The 24665-nt window shown below is 39.1% G+C and overlaps 1 protein-coding gene across 2 annotated transcripts in view; it reads right to left on the reverse strand.

The window, feature by feature from the left end:
- Cntnap5 (contactin associated protein family member 5) overlaps positions 1-24665 on the reverse strand; it is an 801158-nt gene that overhangs the window by 413731 nt on the left and 362762 nt on the right. The window lies entirely within an intron of this gene.

Raw genomic sequence — 24665 nt, forward strand, 5'->3', positions numbered from 1 at the left:
ACAGAACTTATTTCTACTAACTATAGCTTCGTATCCATGGGCCAATGTTTCCCATCCTTCTGTGCGCTCTAACTAACCCAGCCTCTAGTAACCACTAGTCTACTCTCAATTTCAACTGATCATTTTTTTCACATTGCACATATGTGTCCAATCATGCGGTGCTTGTTTTTCTGTACCTAACTTATTATGTTTCCCAGTTCCATTATTATTAAAGCCAAAAAGTGAAGGTCAAATTATCACGATTTAGTCAAAAGCATGCTAAGAAAGCTAATAGGAACTTCATTTGGGAGCTGTTATTGTAGGCTATTTTTACATCCTTTTCCCAATAATTTATTGTGAAAACTTTTACAGTAAGCTTTTATTATTTACTTACTATTTATTTATTTATTGGTACCAAGGACACAACTCGGGTCCTTGAGCTTGCGAGGCAGGCGGCAGAATCACTGAGCTAAATCCCTGGCCCTTTTATTATTTTTATAATAGGAAAAATGCAAATATTCTTATAACTTGAAACAGATTCCTTATATTTCATTTCACATTGGTGAAGCAGAAAGGACCAGGGGCATGAATGGGTAAAAAGTTTCCTTTTTTGAAATCCAGCACTTAAGAAAACAATTTTTAAAAAATATTTACCAGTCAAAAAACTTCTCAGCTTGAGCACATAAACTGGTAAATTAAACACCTTTTCTGATCGAAAGTCTAGAAATAGTCTTTCTAAAGCTAAATATTTGAAATTGAAAAATAAAACTGTACTTTTCTGCGATTAGTTTTAGAACACATTTTCATCATGCATTCCTAAGGAATCAAGGGATTCCAACCAAAAGCCACAGGTGACTCTAGACTGTGAAAAATAAAACTGTCCAAATGCAAAGAGATTTTCAGAAACTCTACTCTTTTGAGAACCACCCCAGCCCCAACCTCGCCATCCAGTCAGTGACCTCTGCCTGTGCTCTGCATTAGACCTCTACCCAAGCCAAGAAGAGACTCCAGGCAGCAGGTGCCTTCAGTTCTGGAACAATGTGCATCCCATGGGGATGTGCAATGTAGGTATTAAGCTCAGATAGCCACAGCTTCTTAGCTCAGTCACCTTGGGTAACATTACCACTCTAAGACTTGATTCTTTATACACAAATTGGAGATAATCATGTCCATTAGAAAAGGATGACAGAAGAAAGAATGTGGCGCAGTAAAATTCAGCACTATATCATAGCTTTTCCAGGAGTGGCAACCTCGACACTTGCAAAACAAGAACTTAGTAAAAAGAAAAGGAAGAGATCCAAGATTCAAGAAAAACCCAACTGGAAATGTTAGATGCCACAGATCATCTGGAGAAACTGAAGGCAACAAGAAACGAACCCTAACTCTGGCTCCTGGGGAGGGAGACCTGTCTTGGTGAATACTAGGTAAGCCCAGAGCCACTCCGAGGAGAATCAACAAACCAGGCTGTCACTGCAAGTCCCCCAAAAGCCAAAAGATATAAATAGCAGACACAGGTAGCATTTTACTCTAAAAATGATTCCTTCCATATGGCAAGCTAACATTACAGAGGAAATCCACTGCAGGACCACCATATTTAAGGAGCCTTTTGGGGAAAGGGTAAATTGTTTGGAGGAATCAGAAGTCACAGAAGAACTGCACATCAAGGTGAATGGGATCACCCTACCACAGTGGTCGGGAGTTGGCCTCCTTTATATTAGCATCACTATTAAGCTTTATTGATTTTCACATAGTTACTTGATTCTATGCTATTATGGCTGAATTATTTTCTATTGTTATGGTGGTGCAGTTGTTGCATTTAGCACATATTTACTCTGTGTCAATACTTCATTTGTCTTTGTGGCTATAATTGCAAATAACCTCTGGATTGGTAAAGGTTGTATAGTGGCAGCCTTTTTTCTTCTTACTGTGTATTAATATCTGTGTATTTTCCATAAAACCTGATTTATTTGCTTTTGTCAGTGGTAACACTGCGATGGCTGCTGCTATTAATTGGTTTTTCTCTATGCCAGTGTCTGGTTTGCATTTGTTTCATCAACATTATTGCAGTTCATTTTTTTCCTCTACATGTTGTACAAAAGATCATGTTCCCAGAAGAAAGACACTAAGAAGAACATCAAGCGTTACAGTGGTTAGGTTGAAGAGGGGTACAAGCACCAAAACAGAACCAAACACAAGAACATATCACGGGGCTGGGCATGGTGGTACACACCTATAATTCCAGCATTCAGGAGGCTGAGGCAAAGGGATCTCTGTGTGTTTGAGGTGAGCCTGGGCTACATAGTGAGTTCAAGGCCAGCCTGCACTACACAGCAAGATTGTGTCTCGAAAAATAACAGCAACAATAGCAACAACTATTAAAATATGTCACAGAGAAACAGATTCTAACTGAAGAGATCTCCACAGCAGTGAAACAGTGTTTATATCCTAACTAATCTTCAACTTGCACAGAACAACATAAATATGAAAAATCAAGGCAACAACATACAACCCCAAAGCTCGCCAAAAGCTGATCTCCCAGACACCGGAGTGGAGGAAGCTACGAATAAAGAACTACAAATAAAAATGACCGATGTTTTAAAAGCTCAAAGAAGAAACATATAAGCCAATTCATAAGATGTTTTGTGAGCTTAAGGAGGACTTATTAAAGACGATTTTCTTAAAGAGAAAAAATAAATTTACTAATAAAATGTTCCACAAACTTAAATAGAAAATTGCGTTAAAATATGAGATTTCAATGACTAGTTTTTAAAGAAAGCAAGCAAAAATACAAGATACAAAAAATTCAATAGAAAAAGTGGGCAGTATGTTTGTCCAATATAAGGACAGAGAATCAGAAATTGAATATAAAGTGGATGTAGCAGATCATAAACTCAGTGATATCATAAATATGGCAACAGGACCTGTATGGCAGATACAACAGCTGCCAGATGACTCAAAAATATCAGAATTATAGAAAAAATTAGAAGATGACTAAAGAGGTATAAAAAAGGTATTCTCTAGACTCATACCCATTAGCTTTCTAAATCTAGTGAAAGAATTAAATATATAAGATCTATTATTTATATTGCCAACTCCCCATGATAACTATAATCACTATGTACCATGAACATGTAGTAATTCAAAAGGAAATAGTTCAATATCCAAATGCAAGAGACATAAAACCCTAAATAACCACAACCAGAAAAGTACTTTTCCAGACCATTGATAATCAGAATTTCAGAAATTTAACTTAAGGAGGAAATACTAAATGCTGCTATATAAAATAAGCAAGTTACTTACAAAGGCAAGCCTTTTTGAATTATAGCAAATTGCTCAGCACAGACTTTAAGTGCCATGAAGATTTGGAGTGAATCTTTTCAAGCCCTAATAGAAAATAAGTGTCAACTTGAACTATTATACCCTGCAAAATTAGCCTTCACAAGTGACAGAGAATCAAAGACTTTCCATGACAAGGAAATTCTACAGAGAGACACAAACCATGAAGCAAGTATTAGAGAAAAATATTTGATGGAATAATAGATGCTATCAAAGAAACCAAAGGAAAGTGTACATCTAACTGGGAGAGAAATTTTAAAAAATGAAAAAAAATGGGAATCAGCACTGGAAAAATAATGCAGTGACAGGACTCAGTAAACACCTTACAGTAATAACTCTCAATATTTATGGTCTCATCTCCCCACTTAAAAGATAAAAACAAGCAGATTGGATCAAAAAACAAAATGCAATTATACATTGCCTGCAAGAGACACAGTTCTTCTGAAAGGAAGCTCATTGACTGAAAGAAAAAGGATGGAAAATGATACTCCACACAACCAATGCTCTAAAGCAAGCTGGAGTAAAAATCTTATTTTCATAAAAAGCAGACATCAAGCTAAAACTAGTCAGAAAAGAAAAAGATGGTGACCACATATTGGTAAAGTGAACAGTTCAACAGGAGATAATTTTAAATATCTATGCAACAAATGTTGGGACACCAAAAAAAAATTACTAGTAATAAAAGCACAAACAGATACAAATAAAACTATACTGGGGAACTTCAACACTCTATGCTCACAATTAGGTCAACCAGACAAATAATTAACAAAAGAAATAGAGTTAAAACATATCATGATAAAAAATGAACTTAACAGATATCTATAGAATGTTTCATTCAACAACAACATAATAACTTTTTTTTCTCAGCAGCACATAGAACTTTCTTCAAAATACACCATTTCTTAAGCCATAAAACATGTATCAATAACTACAAAATAATCGAGATAATTTCCTGCATACTATCAGATCATTACAAAATGAAGCAATAAATCAATAGCAACACAAAAAACAGAAATTATAAAAATATATGGAAATTAAACAGTATGTTACTGAATAATGATTAGATTACAGAACAAATCAAAGAAATAAGAAGACATATCCTAGAATAAAATTAAAATGGATGCATAAATGCCAAATATATGGGACATTCTGAGGAGGAAGTTTAGAGCTGTGAGTGAACACATTACAATTCTTGAACAAGCCCCCCAAATTAACCTAAGGCTGCATGCCAATGTCCTAGAAAAACAAGAATCACCTACAACTGAAATTATTAGACCCAAACAGAATATAAAGATCACAGCCAATATTGATGAAATTATGACTAAAAAAATCAAAGGGTTGGTTCTTTAAAAGGATAAGTGAGATTGATAAAAGCATAGCTAAATTTACCATAAAAATAAAAAGGATAGGAAAGAAAAACACATATCAATTCCGCTAGAAATGAAAAAGGCAAAATTACACTTAATACCACTAAAATATAAAGGGTTAAGCTATGGATTATATCTTAGTCATTCCATCAAAGTCTCATGCATTCATAGGTGGGGCTTTCTAGATGTGGCTTAATCTAGGGTATATTACTATGGATTAAGGTTGGTGTGATAACTACATTAGTCTACTGATGGTTTAGCATAGTTCTAGGTGTAGATGGTTTTTTTGTTTATTTTTGTTGTTCTTTGTTTTTTGAGATAGGGTCTCACTATGTAGTTGAGACTGACCTGGATCTCACTATATAGCCCAGGCTGGTCTCAAACTTGCAGTGATCTTCCTGCCTCAGCCTCCTGAGTGAGTGCTGGGATTACAGACCTGTGTGCCACCACACCCGGCAGTAATGGGTTTTGAGAATGAGAAGGCCCACCTTCGCTAGAGACTACTGTAATAGGGTCTAGTCTCCTGCTCAGTATGCAGTGCAAGACAGAGGGAAAACTCAAAGACAGGATTAAAGAAAAAAGATTAAAGAGCTGTGATAGACAGTGCTGAATCCCCAGCAAAAGACTCTGGTCAGTCACAACCACTCGTTTTTGTTGTTCATCTATTGGGGTAAAGGTGAGCTACGTGTGCAGATGTGTGGTTTTTGTGCAGTTTCTATGGAAACAAATGCAGGCACGGCTTTAAAGAGAAGAGACAAAGCATTACCAAATTAGAAGCAAGATAGACAAATATGTATGGTCCTAATTAGAACACTGTGCTCCTAGTTATGAAGGTACTAATTGTGGGAAGGGACTTTGGGTATGAATTACTCTGACCTCAGCGATGCATCTTACCTCACATTAGCCCCACAGTTCCACAGGCCATCACACTGGTTTTGGTGGTGGCCTTCAGTGGGGAGGTCATGCTAACCTGCACGCTACCTAGAGTCTCATGAGATGTTTCTGTGAGTCAGGTAGCTTCATTCAGACTCACTTCTTAAAGTAAGCTAATTGAGGGAGTTAACGCTTTACAGCCGGCACCGCTTACAGCATGCTTTCGGCATAATTAACATTGCAGCTTTCTGGCACACCCTGGTTATGTGTGGTGCCAAATGATCAGCTTGTAGCCTGAATTCAATAAAAGGAAAAGGGAAGCTAGATGCTGGCTGCCTCCTGCCTGACACACCATGGGTGGTTTTTCTTTTGTCATGCCGCTCTGCCCCGCTACCTTGCCTTGGTAGCAGCCAACTATGGACTGAAACCTTTATAAACTATAAGCTGAAATAAACCTTTTCTCCTTTAACTTGTGGGTGTCAGGTCTTTTTCATCAGTAATGAGACAGTAACTAAGAGTATAAGAAACTACTTTGAAATCTTATATTGCAATTAATTGGAAAATCTTGAGGAAATTCTCAGACACATGAATTATCAAAATTGAACCAAGAAGATTAAAAAAAAAAAACACAAAACTCTGAAGAGGCCAATAACAGGCAACTAAATAGAAGCTGTAATAAAAACTCTACCAACAAGGAAAGTACCAGGAACTAATATATTCACTGACAAATTCTGCCAGAACTTCAGGGAAGGTCTAATGCCAATAGTTCCAAAGTCTTCAATGAAACTGAAAAGGAAAGAATAATCCCAAAGTTACTCATTAAAGCTAGCATAACTTTGATACCATATTGGACAAGGAATGAACAGAAAAAAAGAAAATTAAGGCTGATGTGTTTAATGAACATAGATGCAAAAATCTTCAATATGGTATAAAAAAGAGATTACACCAAATCACTTAAGAAATCATATATCATGACTAAGCTGGATTCATACTAAAATACAATGTTGATTCAACAGACAGTGGTACCTCTGTTCATGAACGCTTTTGTTTGTGAATAATTTGGTTTGCAAACAGAAGTGTTTGGCAACTTTTGTTTTTGTTTGCAAACTCTGCATCAGCTAACAAACACTACCACTTCCATCTTTCCCAAACAAACACAAATGGTTCCATCTTTTCCAAAATTGTGGAGCAAATTAAGTTCACTGAACTGAGGTAACACTGTATATAAATCAATAAATGTAATCCATCACATAAACCAAAGCAGGGACAAAAATCATATGATCATCTCCATAGACACAGAACAAATTTCACAAAATCAGCATCCATTCATGACAAAATTACTAAAGAAAACAGGTGTAAAATGACTTTGTATCTGTGTGACAGAAATCATTTATGGGAAACCCATTGTCAACATCACACTAAATGTGGAAAAAAATGAAAGCGTTTTCTCTAAAATCAGGAAGAAGATAAGGGTTTCTACTTTTATCATAACCGTTCAATACAGAACTCAAAACTTTAACCAGAGAAGTCAAACAAGAGAAAAAAAAGTGGTTAATTATAAGAAAGGAAGTCAAACTATCCTTATTCATTGATGACATGAATGTTTACATTGAAGTTTCAAAAACCTTCACTAAAGAATTATAGAAATGATAAATCCAGCAAAATAGTACAACAGAAAATTTAGACACAAAAATCAGTATCATTGCTGTATATCAACAATGAAACCAACACGAAAGAAATTAGGTAAACAATCTCATTCATAACAGCTTTGAATTGTTAAATGGTTATGAATTAACCTAACCTAGAAGTGAAAGACCTGTATAATAAAAAAAAACTATAATACTGTGAAAAGGGGATCAAAGAGGGGATTAGAAAACCAAAAGATAGTTCTTTTTCCTAGGTAGACAGAACAAATCATGTCAAAATAACCACAACACCAAAATAATACATAAGTTTAATGCAACCTCAATCAAAATACCAACAATATATTTCAGAGAATGAGAGAAAATAGCTCTAAACTTGATATGGAACCAAAAGAGATCAATAATAGCCAGAACAATACTGGTCAACAAGAGCATACCAAGAGGGACCATAATCCCAGATTTCACGTTATATTACAAGTTATATTCAGTATGGTACTGGCATAAAAAAAATAGATGGATCAAAGGAGAGGATGCTGAGAAAAAACAATATACATTCAACCACATGATCATTGAAAAGGACCAAAAAAACATAAACAGGAAGACAGATTTTCTCTTTATCATATGGAGTTGGGATAATTGGTTTTCCACACAGAGAAAAATGAAGTCAGACCTATATTTCTCACCCTGTACTAAAATAAAATCAAATGGATAAAGACCCAGATATGAAACCAGAAAAATCTGCCACAAGGTAAAATAGATAAAAGTCTTCAAGACACATGTGTAGGCAAGGACTTTCTCAATAGAAATTTAATTGCACAAGATATAAGACCAAGAATCAACAGTGGATTATATCAAATTAAAACGCTATTAAACAGCAAAAGAAACAAGCAAGAAAGTGAAGAGAAGATACCAATGAGAAGCCTGAATGGACCAGAGCTGCATGGGAGCACACAGATCCCAGCCAGAACCCTGCCCTGAAAAGAGCTACACAGGCACACAAGCAATAGCCAAGCCCACTGAGATTCCATCAGTAAGGGTGTGCAAATCCAAGTAGAAGCACACTTGGATCAGAGCTGCTCTGGTGACACAGGTCCCAGCCAGGGACCCACCAAGACCCCAGCAGCTTAGGGGCTCCAGCCAAAGTCTCACCCTGAAAAGAGCTGTTGAGGAGCACAAGCAACAGCCAGAGGTCCACCCAGATTCTGTCTGCAAGCAAGGAGCCTGCATGGAGCAAAGCTGAGAGGGACCTGTAGGTTCCAGTCAGGGCCCAGCCAAGACGCCAGCAGGCTGAAGGTGCACATGGAAAAGAGCTATGCAAATGGGCAAGCCGCAGCCAGAGGCCATCTCAATACCATTGCTAAGTGCACGCAGACTCCAGCCAGAAGCCTGCTGAGACACCTGCAATTCGGGTACATCGACCCCAGTCAAAAGCCCTCCTAGATAACAGCTACATAGGACAGCAGGTCTCAGCCAGAGGCACGCTCAGATAACACCCCAAGTGTGCATAGGCCCCAGGCAGAACTCCACTGGGACAAAAGGGCAGTGCAGAAATCCAGAAGGCAGTCATTCTGAACCTAGGAATTGGTGCAGTGGTGAGCAGCAGAGAAAAGGCCTCTCAGTGGCTGCTGGAAAATGAAGACCACTGGGTGAACAAAAAGTCACCTCAACAAAGGCACAGCAGGCTGCATCTGTTGAAATGAGAAGACACGTTAAAAAGTCTCAAATCTAGACTTCCAGATCACCTAAGGCAACCCCAAAGTGAAATGAGGTGGAATAGCCTGATACTCAACCACTTAGATTCCCTGAGCTGACAATGAAAGAGGATCTGGAAAAAATGAAATCAGAAATAATTTGTCAGATAACAACAGAGACTGTGTCCATATGCAAGAAATGATTAATAACTCTAGAGAAGACACAGATAAAAAAAAGTAGAGGAGCTGAAGAATATGATGGAGTCCCAGAATAAAAAACAAAACAAAACAAATGGAATCCGTAAAATAGATGCAAACAGATACCCAGGAGATTAAAACTCCATTTGTAGTTTACCCAGCAGAGGGAGGAAATGTGAGGGAAACTATCAGACATAGGAGACAGGATTTCAAATAGTGACCAGGAAAATAAAAATTTCTTTAAAAAAGTAAGGGTCCATGAGAAAACAATCCAGCAACTGTTAGGCTATGCAAAGAAGAATAAAATGGGCTGGGGATTTAGCTTAGTGGTTTGGCTGCCTGCCTTGCAAGTGCAAGGACCCGAGTTAGGTTCCCAGTTAAAAAAAAAAAAAAAAGAATAAAATAAGGCTGATCAGAGTAAATGAAGGAACAAGAGAGCGTGCAAATGTTATGAAAAATTTGTTCACAAAAGTAATGGCAGAAAACTTCCAAAGAAGGGGTAAAGAACTTGACATAGACATAAGTGAGGCATATAGGACTACAAATAGCCATGATTTAAAACAAACAAACAAAAAAAACAAGACCTAGGGCCAGGGATTTAGCTCAGTGGTACCACTGCCTGCCTCACAAGCACAAGGTCCCAAGTTTGGGACCTACTTTGAGAAACTATAGGCCAATAAGATGGAAAACACAGAAGAAATGGACACATTCTTAGTTACATATGAATTACTCAAGTTGAACTTAAAGTACCTAAAAATTATAAATAACCAAATATCAATCAATGAAATTGAAAACATAATTAAAAACCTACCAACTACGAAAAGCCTGGGTCCTGATGAGTTTACTGGTGAATTCTACAAGACATTTAGAGAGTAACTATTGCCACTACTCCAAATCCATTCCTGGAAGCAAGCATCACCTTGATCCCAAAACCAGACAAAGACCAACCAAAAAAAAAGAACTGTATGCCAATCCCACAAATGAACATAGAAGCAAAAAACCTCAATAAGACACTGGCAAACAGAATGCAGATGATCATCAAGAAGACTACACACCCTCACCAAGTGAAATTCTTCCCAGAGATGCAGCAATGGTTCACATATGCAAATATATAAATGTAATGCACTATATTAATAGAGCAAAGGACAAAAACTATATGATAATCTCAATAGATACAGAAAAAGTGTGTGACAAAATCCAACACACATGCATGATAAAACTCTACAGAAAATTGGAAGATATGGTCTCCATCTCAAGATAAATCAGTATGGAGATAACTCAAAGAACTAGGATTGAAGGTCCCATTTGACTCAGCTATCCCTCTGCTGGATATCCTCCCCAAAGAATTAAAAGAATCATACCACAGTGATATATGTGCACCCATGTTCATAGCAGTACACTTTGTGATAGCTAGAATGCTGGATATTCCCCAAAGAATTAAAAGAATCATACCACAGTGATATATGTGCACCCATGTTCATAGCAGTACACTTTGTGATAGCTAGAACTTGGAAGCTCCCCAATATCCCATCAACAGGAGACTGGATAAAGAAAATGTGTGTTTTTTCTATATAAACTAGAGTACTACTCAGCCATAAAGAATGAGAAACTAGAGACATTTATAGGTAATGGATGCACATTTAAGCAATACTCTTAAGTGCAATAAATAGGACACAGGTGTAAATACTGAATAGTTTCTCTAGTGTGAAAAATTGAAAGTGTAAATCAGGACTAAAAGGTATAACAGACAATGTGAAATAGGAAGAAAAAGGGCAAAGGGGAAGGGGAAGCAGGAGGGGCAGTGGAAAAAAAGATGAGAATGGAATTAATAGGAGAAAAAGAAAAAATGGAAACAAAATTCTTGGTAGTTAGGGAGGGGTGGAAGGAAGGGCAGGGGAATGGGGGAAAAGAAGAACCAAGATTATGGAAAGGTGCAAATTTCCAATGATGAATGCCTCTACATTGTATACATCAAACGTACCGATAAAATTAATTAATTAAAAAGCCACCTATTAAAAACCATCAGCCAACATCATACTAAAGGTCAGAAACTGAAATTCTTCATACTAAATTCAGGAACAAGACAATGATTTCTACTATCACTACTTCTGTTCAATATAGTTTTGGAAACATTAGCCACAACACTTAGACCAGAGAAAGAAAGAAAAGGAATAAGGATAGGAAATGAAGAAATTAAATTGTCATAATTTGATGAGGACATAATACTCTATATAGAACACCCCAAGAATTACACCAGAAGTCTTTAGACTTAATAGCAAAATTCAGTAGAGTAGCTGGATAGAAGGTCAACACACAAAAATCAATAGCTTCCTTCTTACATGAACAACTGACCCACTGAAACAGGAACTGGAGAAGCAAATCATTTCACAATAGCATTAAAAAATAACTAAGAATCAACCAATGAAAGAAATCAAAGACCTCTAACTGAAAACTATAGCACCCTAAAAATAGAGATTGAAGAGGCCAGCAGACAATGTAATGGCATCCTTTGCTCCTAAATAGGAAGAACCAATTTATGGAAAATGGCTATACTTCAAAACCTGCTATATAGATTCAATGCAATCTCAATTGAAATTCCAACAGTATACCTTACAGACCTGGAGAAAACAATCCAAAAATTCCTTTGGAACAAGAAAAGAACTAGAATAGCAAAAGAATTCTAGGCAACAAAGATAGGTAGGGGGTATCTGCAACTCAAAACTATACCACAAAGCCACTGTGATAAAAACAGCATGGTACTGACAAAAAACCAGAGCTGATGATCAGTGGAACAAATTAGGAGATGCAGAAACAATTCCAGACACACACAGCCACCTCATCTTTGATACAGATAATGTCATGGCATTCATCATTGGAAATTTGCACCTTTACATAATCTTCGTTCTTTTCCCCCATTCCCCTGCCCTTCCTTCCACCCCTCCCTAAGTACCAAGATTTTTGTTTCCATTTTTTCTTTTTCTCCTATTAATTCCATTCCCATCGTTTTTTCCCACTACCCCTCCTACTTCCCCTTCCCCTTTGCCCTTTTTCTTCCTATTTCAACCTCTGTAACATGTGATGTAAATAGACCTTTCCTCCTTTTACTGTGAGTGTTGGGAATTTTGAACTAGCAATGAGCATGTAATCAAGACAAATGGATAAAAAAAATATAGTATATGGCACAGGATGGAGCACTGCTCCGATGTAAGGAAGGATAAACTTGAGTCATGTGTAGAAAGATTAATGCATCTTAAGTGAAATAAATCAGACCAAATGGTGAGATATTACATGGTTTCTTTTATATGAGAAACCCAAAGTATATGTTATTTAAAGAGCAAAGTAAAAGATTATAGGAGAAAAGGGATCTTTTACAAGTGGGAAGGAGATTCCATGATAAAGGGAAAGGGGAGGAAAAGAAGTGGTTTGAGAAGCAAAAAGATGAATATGCTCTATGTACATGTACCAATTCCCCATGATAAATATATTTATTATGCACACAAACGTGTGCTAATGAGATGTAAATGGACCTTGAAAGAACAGTAATGCACCCAAAATGAAAAACCACTCAATATGATGTTATCATCCCGGGAACATTATTCATTTTAAGTTAAAAATCAGAATTGCGCATGCTAATTGGGTTCGCTGGAAATCCTTGCATTCCTCACCCATCTGCTCTGTGGCTGTCACGCCTCTTTATCCCTAAGGAAGTATTTCCCTACTTCATTGGATGGTTTACTTCCCAAGATCCATCCAGTGGGTGCTCAGTTACCTACGCTTCCATATTTTAGTTTCTCACACTCTGAAATTGTCCACGTGTATGGAGTGTGCACAGTGTGTATACATTCTCTTATCTGATTGCTTGCAGTCTGCCCTGGGTCAGATTATGCAATAGCAATTGAGTGTTGAGGAGCCATGTTGCCCGTCTATGAGTAGAACAAACACACAGAGCCCATCAAAGTGGTGGAGAATGCAAGGAAACATGTGCTTATGGAGCAGACTCAGCTTTAGAGAGGGTCTTCTAGAGCAAACAAATAGTAGACCCATCTGGAAAGACACGCATGGCAAGAGAAGGTCTCAGTATCTCTGAGAAGAAGACCAAAGGACAGGACTTCAGGAGCCTAAGGTATTTGGAACAGGGAAGAGCAGAAGGAGCTGTTCTTACCAAGACAGTCATTTCCTGTAAGTTGAGATCCACGGGAGAATGGGTGTCAATTCCACGGGAACTCACAGAGGCATTGGTCCCACTCCATAAAAGGAAATCCTGGAGCTTTGCATTCCCTCTGCATGGTGCCACCTCTCTATTCTTTCAACGTGCAACGTTAAAGTCTCTATCTTAAACCTCTGTATAATCAGCCCACTCACTCACACCATCTGATATTTGAACGCTTGTGAGAATCACCTGCTTTTAACACCAAGTCAGGATCTGAGCGGGCAGTGCCTGCCATGCACTGTAGTGAAACAGCATGGCTGAACCTTTCCTTCAGTTCCCCAGAAGCAACACGAAATGAAGGACAGAAGAGTGCTTCAGTCTTCTGTGAACCCTGTGCCTGAATAGGGCGAGTCTACCATAGAGAATGGCCTCACTTTTCTTGTTTGTAAAGTGGTAAAAAATAATATATTTATTTATACATACAACTGAGTGTAAGGTTGCGAAAAGAAAATCTGTCAAAATGATGTACATATCACTACATGGATATTTGTTTATCTCGATGGATGTGTAATGCACAGATGCTCTTTGTACACTTTTGTTGCTGTTTCTGCACTCCAGCTTTATGTTTTCAGATCTCACAGTGTGGTGTCATCGGCCACTGGAATCCCTCTGGGCAATCTGAGGTTTTCCTTTCTCCAAGAACTGCAGCATCTCCCTTCCCTCATCACCCGTCAAGCTGTGTGATCTCCATCCCACTTCCTCAAATGTCTAGCCAGTCTACTGGCAACTGACAGGATATGACTTGAGGGCCTACATTACATCTAAGGACACACATCTCCATGTTGTCCTGGAAAACTGAAGAAGGGAAACAAAAAAAGGAAAATACTGTTGGGATTGAACAGAGCAATGCTTTATTCTGGCTTTGCTATTTATCAGCTGTGGGCATGGAGCAAGTCCCTTGATTTTCACAAAATTCAGTTCTATCTGTTTTTACACAGGACCCATAGAAACTAACCCTGAAAGAGTTATTGTGAAAGTTATATAAGCTCACACCTGGATATTAAAAAGAATTCAGTAACGTTTCAACCCATCCTTCCTTTACTAATCCAAAGAAATTGCTCAGTAGGAAAGACTTCAGGGATTGTACGGAGATGGTATAAGGACTGTGTTGTGAAGACACTGTTGCTGTTTGGAGCTCAGTAGCCTTCACTTCAGACACAGCAGGCATGAATCACATCATCCTCACCATCGTTTGCCTTCCACATTTTTCAAACAACACCAAAATTGCCTCCTGGATTAAACTTTTGCCACATCTACCTGACACATCTGCACAAAAAAAATCATGCCCTGGCTTTGCTGAAGTGCTTCAATGAACTTCCTTTGCACTAGAAATTGAATTCAGGCTCAAGATTGTCAAGATCGAGGTCCTTGCACCATTTCCATATCAGCCTCACTTCCTTTCCGCAACCCACTCTACCACAGTCACATGGTGTTTGTAGGGTGTGCCTGTGCTGTTTGAGTGTGACTGTGGTCACAGTGGGGATCAAGGCCACGCGATGAGCCTTGTAGCTGTGTAGGTGCTTTTGTGCATGGACTCATACCAGTTACCCATTGAGGAGATATTATTAGTCTTATCCTACAAATGCTGAAACAATAGCACAAAAGGATGAAGAACTCAATCTAGGTATGTACTGTTTGTTGCACTGGATCTGAGCTGAGCACTGCACCCAGAAGCTTCTATTGTCTCTGGACCCTCAAGCAATGAGCTAGTGACCCGCTGTGGTACCAAGTTTCCAGTGTGAGGCTTCCCCAGCTGTCTGCTGACTTTCTGTTGAACCATCTTCTGCACCTTTCAGGCGCTGTCTGCCCATCACACTCGGGGTTAATCCCTCTTCACCTATGGGACACCTCCAGCACTTATTAGAGGAACACTTCACTCATTCATGACGATTCAGCCAAACAGCCTGCACATCTGCAATACTAATTAAGCCACAGATGAAACGAAATAGTCATTTCACAGATGGAGAAGCAGAAACTAAGGATAAGTTTTGAAGAAGTGTGATAGTTCTCCCCATCTGAATATGTCATACTTCTCCCAGACACAAGGAAAGAACTTAGTATTTCCAACATCGGTTGCATAAAGTAGATTTAAGATTAGAATTAGAGACCCACACTTTTAATGTCTACAGTTAGCAATAAAAAATCATATGCTGGTTTTTCTTCATTAAATATTATTGGGATCCCTTTATCTTGATTACCTCATTTACATCTTAATTTGTAAGTGAGGTCTGGCTATGGACATCAAAAATCTTTATTTGTGTTATATAAGAATCATGATATATTATCTTTAAAATTACAAAGAAAGAGAAAGTAATTTGCAAGGCAAATAAGGTAACAGAGGAATAGAAGATGGAGAAATGTGCTTTCGTCTCATAAGGTAACATAAGGGCCCCAAGAAAATAACTAACAGAACTAAATATATCTTCTGTATTCTCTCTCACTTCTTTAAGTCATGTGGAGATTTCTTCCTCTAGTTTAAGTCATTATCTAGGGGATAAAATAACCAGTTAGCACACATTACATCATTTTCCTGCAATGTCCAGGTTTTCCCTCCATCAGCGAATGGGGATAATGAAGCTCAGAAAGATTATGCACCTTATCCAAAGGTACACACAAGGACACGAGTTGATTGACACTGGAAGCACCCATTTTTCTTCATTACAGATGGGGAGAAGGGGTTTTCAAGGATGACAAGAGATATGCAGGACTCTGCAGTGCAGTGAACAAATCATTCACTGAGGTGTGTGTGTGTGTGTGTGTGTGTGTGTGTGTGTGTGTGTGGTCAGTTTTGGTTTTCAGAAAGAGCTCTTTGGTTTTTAGGAAATTCATCTGATTTGAATCACATTCTTATCCTAACTACTTAGCCCCCACTTTCCCAATGGAATTTTCCAGTGTTATTAGCCCTTATCAGCAGAGTAACTAATTCTCGCCACTGGGATTTTTTTCTGCGATGAATCTGGCGTGACTACTGTTATAGCTTGGAAATAAAATATTCCCCCAGAAGTCTCATGTGTGTGGAAGGTGGTTGGGTCATGGGGGTGCTGTTCTCATCAGTAGCTTCATCCACTGATGCCCTCAATAACTGAATAAGCTGCTAGGAGGGGCGGCCCAGTTGGTGGTGCATCAATAAGGGTGTGACCTGGAAAACTGTATTCTTGTCCTTGCTCCTCCCTTCTCTCGCTACTTGTTGGACTCCATGGGTGAGCACCTCTACTTCCACCTTCCACCTCTGTTAGTCTATTTTGGCCTTGCAACCAGCTGGCCTAGACTGAGCCTGTAAACAGAAACATAACTCTCTTCTTTAAAGTTATGAATATTGGCTATTTTGTTTCAATGACAGGAAAGTGGCTAAGACAACTTCTCCTCAGAGTTCTTTAATTCATCCAGCCAGTGACCAAGAAGAAAGCTGTTAAATATTAACTTCCAAGAATGCATGCCCTCTCTCCTCCCCTTTCTCAAAATCAATTTTTAGGATCTCATAATTGCAAACTCAATTCGATTCGATTTGTGGTTTGTTATGATGATGGTGCATTGGCAGATTACTCTAGAATATGAAGGATAGGCCAAAGGTGGATCCAAGAGTGCCCTGGATGAGAGGAGGTCCTGCAGCTCAATATCCTCTCCTTATAGGTCAAGACAAATCCAGCTGCCTCCCTTCCAAAGGCACTGAGACATGAAGCGCTGGCCAACTTCCCACTGGGCCCATAATTGCTGACCCAGCTGTCACAGCTTGTTTTCTGAGAAAGACAGAGTTCGGGAGGCATATTCTGGCAGGTTTGATGGATGTCAGTCGCTTGTCAACAAACCAGCTAAAAAAAGGGCTCTGCTGAATAAAGGATTCCTAGCTTGAATTCCCAAGTGAGCTTCGAAGCGGTCCTCTGTGTGCTGGTGAGGAAGAATCTGCTTCTGATGACCTGAAAGCCTAAGCTCTAAGTCGACAGAAGAAAGTATTGATTCACCCTGAGACAATTAAACCCACTTGAACTCTGGCTTTTCACGGTAAACAGCATTTTCAATATAACTGAATGTTGAAGCTTTTCTCATGATGCATTCTATAAGAAAAAATGATTATTATTCAGACCATATGCTTGCACGGAAGACTTGAGGGCTTTGGCTAAGAATCCGCAAACCACAAAGGTTTCTACAGCCAGCTCAAATTTGCACAGATTTCCCCACAAGTTCTGTGACTTTTCCAGACCTTATGAGAAACTCTGGTAACCTTAGATAAACCATCCACAATTTTCCAAAGTGAACTGTGACCTCTCCTAAGAATAGCTGCTCTCAGAAAATGTCTCACATCCCCTTGTGTGATGGCGGGTGAAAAAACATCATGAGGCTCGACATGACCACATTAAAAAAAATAAGAAGAAGAAGCAAGATAGATTATCTAAAGGTGCAAATTTCCAGTGATGAATGTCATTATATTGTAAACCTTGAGTATGCCAATAAAATTAATTAAAATATTCCCCCAAAAATAAAAATCTCAAAGCTCTGAAATTCAATCCTAACTTTCAGCAGAAATAGTTTTGTTTTGTTTTTCACTCTGACAGATGGAATTGCTTATATAATACTTATAATACTAGTTTTGGGGGATATTTTAGGTACATAGATGTCTGTAGACATAGTGAAAATTTCTTCTTCAATTAGACTATACAGTAGCTTCAAAAATTCCATCAAAATAATGTTTTCATTGTGGGGAACTCTTGTAATTAACATCCTTCCTTCATCTACAGCTGAGTTCACTCAGAGATCATGGACCTAATAAGCACAGAGTAAGACTTCCAGGATAACCCAAAAGATGTACGGTCACCCCGAGTGACAAGTGAGCATGAAAACTGGCAAGAAGAGCTCACTTCCCCATGCACACATTAGCAAATGGTCTCATTAAAGTAGTAATGTTTCATAAATCTTGGTCTCAAATCTTATCAGAAAGAGAGGGGGGAGGGAGCCAAAGACGGATAGGACGCAGACCACCCTTGTAAAAATAGCACCATCGAGTTATGAGATGCTTTCTTACTTCACACAATGCTCAGGCACCCTCAGATACAATGATACCCTGTTGTTCCTGGAAGGCATTTATTTGAAGAAATACATTATTTGTTTGTCTTGCTTTGTTTGAATTCATTGTGTTTTGTTTGTTTGTCTGTTTGCTTTGAACTAGGAATCAATCCTAGGGGTGCCCTGCCACTGAGCTACATCCCCAGCCATTTCTATTTTTTTAGTTTAAGACCAGGTTTCACTGAATCGCAAAGACAGGGCTCAAACTCGCAGTCCTGCCTCAGCCTCAGTCAGTGCTGAGATTATAGGAGCGTGTGTGTCATCACATCCGGCTGCTGTTTTTCTTTCTGTACAAAAGACCGAACTTTTCTGTGAAATGATTTGCCCCGGTTTCATGTTTGAGTGAAATAGCAGACATTTTGTGATTACACTTGAGCAGAATCTAAGGAAATTAGCAGAGGGGACCCTCGGGGAGTGAGGATAGATTACTGCACCAACCACTGCAACACCCTGTTGGAGGCAAGGCCTTCACATTGTGTGGAGAAGCACTGCAGCACAAAGTAGTTGATCTGACTATTGGGTCACTTTCCCTTTTAAGGTTTCCTCCAAAATCACTACAATTAGCAACCAGGCCATGGAAATCAGAGTTATAGAGTCCAATCACACACTGGGCAAAACAGCATCGACTCATCTGGAAAAATTGTTAGCTAGGCTTTTTCCTTCTCTTTACCAGCTTTATCATAAACTCAGTCCACTTGACATTCGCACTTATGAGAATTTATTTGTCTGTCTCCATGGTTTCTCAAAATCTGTGAGTTCCTAAAGGACAAAAGTTGCTTTATTTATTTCTGTATCCCCAAAACCTAACAGAAGGTAATCGCTAAGCTCTATCCCTGAAACACCTTAGCTGAGTGACCTTTATTAATGATTAGGGGAGCTCTGAGATTATCTATCTGTCAGAAATCTTATAAAGAAATCAGTGGTACCACAGCTTTCTCTAGTTTACCGTGTTTCTGTAACACTAGGTATGCATAAAAGAGATTTTTCAGGCATTCATATAACAACTAAGCATGTTGTTAGCAGATCATATCACTGACTGACCTAATTTGAAGACATTTCTGGGCGTCTGTATCCTCATCTCTAGATTGAAGGCACTCAGTGAATAATCTTGGAGATTTTTCCAGCTCCAAAACGCTGTGATTTCCAAAGTAGGATTCTGACCAACAATGGAACCCGCACATCCCCAGGCCTTTTCACAGCCAACCTGATCCTCCACACCTGCAGGGCTGCCAGAACTACACCCTGGGCCGTGCGAAGTCCCCTGTGACAGCAGAATATGGACCTCATCACTCCTACAATAAGATGAAATTTACAACTTGGTAGCTTCCCATGCAACACAGGAGCCCAGATTAGGAGAAGAGCCACAAAGAGGGCAGTAAAGGCAGAGATAGCAAGGAAATTTACTTGGGAAAGAGAATGTGACTTGGGCTCTGAGGGTGATGACTTTTGAATAATACCAGTTGGCAGTGATTAATCAAATAAGAGTGAAGTTTTGTGTGAAAAAGAAGCAACCTGAGGGATAAAAGATAGTTGTGAGACAGAAGCGTGAAGATCATTATACTTTATCAGAATTTATAATGCTTTTAAAAATTGATTGGCTTCCCAAATATAAAGAAATTCAAATAGAAGTCCCTGGAGGAAACTCAGTATAGCCTAAAGCCTCCAGATGGCCTGGGGAAGATGTCAAAACCCTTCAGGAACAGGGATATAAGAAAGCGGACCTCCTCCCTCTGAGGTGCAGGAGCCAGGGGACCCTGTGTAAGGGTGAGATGGTGGGAAATATGGCCCAAATGTCTAAGGAAGCAAGCGACACTGGGCTGCTTATCCTACACCAGATGTTATTTTAAAGTATCACATGCATAAAGCAAGAAAATATAACTGGATTCCCCAGAGAAGCCAAGATTACCGAGATTCCAGAGAGTAGGTGACAAAGTCAAATTGCCACCATGGTGGCTTGAGCTCAGGGCTCCTGTGCTTAATATGGCTCCATACTGCATTTAAATATTTCCAAACGTCACTGCAAATTCTTAAGATTATCAATCCCATATATGAAAACCAAGGGCTAAGAATGCACTGACTGTAACTGTTATATAAAAAGAAAGAAAGTTTTGATGCTGTAACTTTAAATGCTGGCTCCCCAGCACAATTACAAACCACAAAATATATCGGGGCTCTATCAATAGATAATGGTTTAGTTGCAGTGCGGTCATAGTAGATATTAACCAAAAATCCCCAGGGGACTTTTGTGCAGAATTATGTGTAAGAATGTAAGGAAGAGCTAGAAAAGTGGAAGGGTGGGCATCCAGGAGGCTGGCACTCAACTTTTTTCCCAAAATAGCTTAGCCACATGTGTCCCTGAGTTCCACGTTGCTGAATTTAATTTCCTGAATAAAAAACAGTCATCTGGAGATCAGGAGACTGATCATAACGTCTTAGGTCCAACAAAATCTTCTCATGCCACGTGACTAAGGGTTTGGACCGCAGAGGTCGTAGTGGGAGGCAGAGACCACAGAAACGATATGGAACTGGGTGCAGACCCTGACTCAAAAGAAGCGGACTGGTTATGATACTTGGGGGAAGCTGTTCTCTCAAAAAGTTCGATCGCTGCTGATCAAAATGGGCCTTGTTCTGTAGTGAAAGGTGGGTATCTAAGCAGGTATGGCCCTTGACTGTATGGAAACCAATATCTGGCTGGTGACAAAGGTGATAAGAAATACACATGTAAGCGGCTAGTTAGATAGATAGTTAATAGATAAATATAAATGGATCACTCTACTTTATGATCAATACTGTGAAAAAAATAAGTGTATGTTTCAAGGTATGAAATCAAGACTAATCTTATTTAAATTGGTAATCAATTGGCAGTTCTCTGCAGAAATGATGTTATGGATGAAACTAGTAAAAATAGTGAAGTAACGAATAGAAGAATCCTTCCAAGGCAGAGGGAGTAGTCTGTGCCAGAGCCTCAGGATGTGGAGTGGCAGATAACAATGGGACTCCAGTTCCACTAGAGAGGGACCATGGCCAGGGGGGAGGCAGATGAAGTCGCAGATAGACGTAGAGCTCAGACTGCGTGGACGGGATTTGGGATTTTCCCTATGTGTGGTCGGAAGTCAGTGATAGGTTTTCAGTAGGCAGGGGATCAGCTTTGCATTTTATGATGCTACTGCTGGTAATGCCAAAGAGAGCAGACTAAAAAGGAATTGCTGATTTAAAACTCAGGTGATACCAAATGTAACTGCCCCAGGCCGGTGACTATGGGGATGAGAAGAAATGAACACACTTATGATGACTTGGGGCAGGAATGCCAAGAGAACGTAGGGATGGATTTGCTGTGCGAAGGGAAGGACAGGCAAGACTGCAGGAATGACAGACACCCAGATCTAACGTCGGAAGTTTGCAAAACCTATTAACATCAGTCAGTCCACAGAAAGAAGCTTTAGCACCCTCAAATGTGCACGTTGAGTAAGAGCTTTGAGGGGTTTATTTAATTGAAGGTATTTGTGGCATAATAAAAAAGAGATGTCCTCCCTTCACGGGGAGGGCAGGGCTATGGGGAAAAAGTAAGAACCAATATACATTGTGCAAGGGTACAAGATCCCAGTGATGAATGTAACTGTACTGTACACCTAAAATGTACCAATGAGCTTAATGAAAAAAAAAAGAGACATCAATCAAGCATATATGGAGAGAGAGAGAGAGAGAGAGAGAGAGCTGAGAAAAGCTATTTGGCCTGAGATGCAAATTAATTAACTTTTCTAAAAGTAAATTTAGTTTTGTAAATTTATAAATTTTCATTACCTTTTCTATAATGATTGCCATAAACATAATTCCTACCTGAAAAGATTGCTATGAGGTGTGGGATATGTGTCACATAATACCAGGCATACTAAATGACAGGAGGGGGAATGTTGATCATTATGGCAACATTTCACAGAAATAGCCAATTGAATGAAGGCAAAGTTGCCACCAGTAGGAAAAATACTGATTGTCTTATTCAGCGAATGTTTTCATTAATGACAATTCAGGATGGTTTTCTCATCTCCCTATCTTTCTTTTCTTATAGTCACTATAAGACATGCATTCATTTTAGCAATTTTATATTGAAGAATTTATTTCAAATGTACATGTATTTATACTCAAGTCAACAATCTAGCAGTATGCATGCCCTTTACTTATTAGACTCACTAACTGAGTATGGTTGACCTAAGACAAATCAATCTGACAACAGAGATAACAAAGAAGGAAAAACTGTCCTCAATAATTCTTTTGAGAAAATTATGTAGCAAGGTTGGCTGTCAGATACCCATATGTGGAAGATGTGTGAGAACCAAAATGAAATTGGCATTCAGCAATAAAGTATATAATTTGTTTCAAACCATTGTCTGTAAGATACTAAATCATTTCCCCATGATCACTTAGCATAGCCATCTTCATGTGAGAAGAGCTCGCGCTATGTTCAGTACAGAAAGCCGTGAGAGATGCCATTCTCCTCTTCCCTTCTCTTCTATTCTTCTTGGGCAAGGACGGATACTGACGTGGCAGGAAGTTGAGATCCAAGAGCCGATGACAAAAAAGTAAAGATGGCAGCAGACATGGGTGTGAGTCTAAGAGAGGGTGCTTGTTTCCCAAAGAGTGTTGTCAGTATTTTCCAAAAAGGCAGCAAAGTAGTGGCAATAGGAGATTTCTTCTCTGGGTATGTGGCTACATTACTACGAGGTGTCACTGAGCAGGGACCCCTTGCTAGAAACTCTATGTGCTTGATATAAAACAACTGAAAATCTCATAGCCATCCTCAAAATAATTGTCAGTGTCATTTTCAGGTAAGAAAAGAGAAGCTCAAAAGAAACTGAATGTTTGCTAGCAGTCTCATGATTGTTTAAGTTTACTTTTTAAAATGAGTTTTAACTGACACTTTAGAACATGTTTCTGGGGCACCATAGGACATTCTGGTATGTGTATACATTATGTAATGTTTGAATAAAAGCAAACATATCTATCACCTTGAACATTTATTGTTTCTTTATAGTGAAAGCGTTGAGAATTCTTTTCTCCTTCCTTTTTAAAACACACAGGACATTATCATTCAAAACTCATATCTTAAGAGCCGGCCATCTTAGTTAGGAATGCATGAAGAGAGTCTGTTGCTCTGGCCTTCAGTGTGAGCAGCCCACAACAAAAAACCCAGTCATACAAAAGCAGCAGAATTGAAAGCCATGTCAAAAGGGTCATCCTAGCATTTATAAGATGGGTAAAGTTATGTAAGACAAATTATTTTTAGAACAAAATACTTAAAAAAATAGATGCTGCTTTTAGGTGCAGCAATTTTAAAGAAGAATATATTGAAATGGGCTAATGAGACTCTGAACACCTTCAATTTGGGAACTACAGTTATAATAACCTTAATTATGTAATGAAAAAAGGAGAATAGTCTGATAAACTCTCACATTTTAGTACCCATAAAATATTTATGTATATATGCATATGAGAAAGGAAGTCATCCATTAGAAAGAGTACTGTAATATTTAAATTCAGTTCAATTAAAAAATAACAAAAAAATCACTGACTAGATATTCTTGGAGCAAATAGTTACCAGACATGGATGTGGCTCCAAGGAAAAGAGGCAGGGGCTAATTCCAGCCTTCCAGATCAGGCAGATGATCAGGAAGCACGGCAGCCTCATCAAGAAGACCTAAGACTGAAGCTTTGTACATGGTAGGGGAGGAGGCTGGTGGAGTCCTGGAGTCAGGAAGACTTTAAAAGCAGGCGATAACTGAGCTGTGATGAATGCCAAGTAGGAGTCTTCCTGATAAAGGAGAAAAAAACATTCTATAGACAGAAGTAGCAGTAGATAGTCAGTATGGTATGCAAGAAGCTCAGAGTGGATGTCAGATATGGGGCATGCAGGAAATGTGGGAGTGGAATACTGCAGGTCTTCAGAAGGGCTGGTTGTCCCAGAGCCTTTGTCAGAACCATCACCGGTCCTTTCAGAAGGTTCTGGAAAATCAGGAAACTTCCAGAACAGCTCGGGAAGTGACAGGCGAGGGAAGTGAATGGGGAGACATTGCTAGAGATGGTGAAGGCTCACCAGGAAGTAGCACTGAGTGACTGGGGCCTGTAAAATAAACCTACAGTCATGTGTGGGGCTCCTTGGTGCCAGAGGGTGACCTCAAGTTTGGGAACTGGCTAACACGGATGAGGGCCTCTGACCCATCCTCCGTGCCCACACTCCCTCGACCTCCCATGCACCTCCCACTGGGTACACATCAGCCTAATCTCCATGTCTCTTCCCTGCCTGTGACCCAGTCCA

This window comes from Fukomys damarensis, unplaced genomic scaffold, assembly GCF_012274545.1.
Source record: "Fukomys damarensis isolate Sample0158 unplaced genomic scaffold, DMR_v1.0_HiC HiC_scaffold_29, whole genome shotgun sequence".
In the NCBI taxonomy this organism is placed as follows: Eukaryota; Metazoa; Chordata; class Mammalia; order Rodentia; family Bathyergidae; genus Fukomys; species Fukomys damarensis.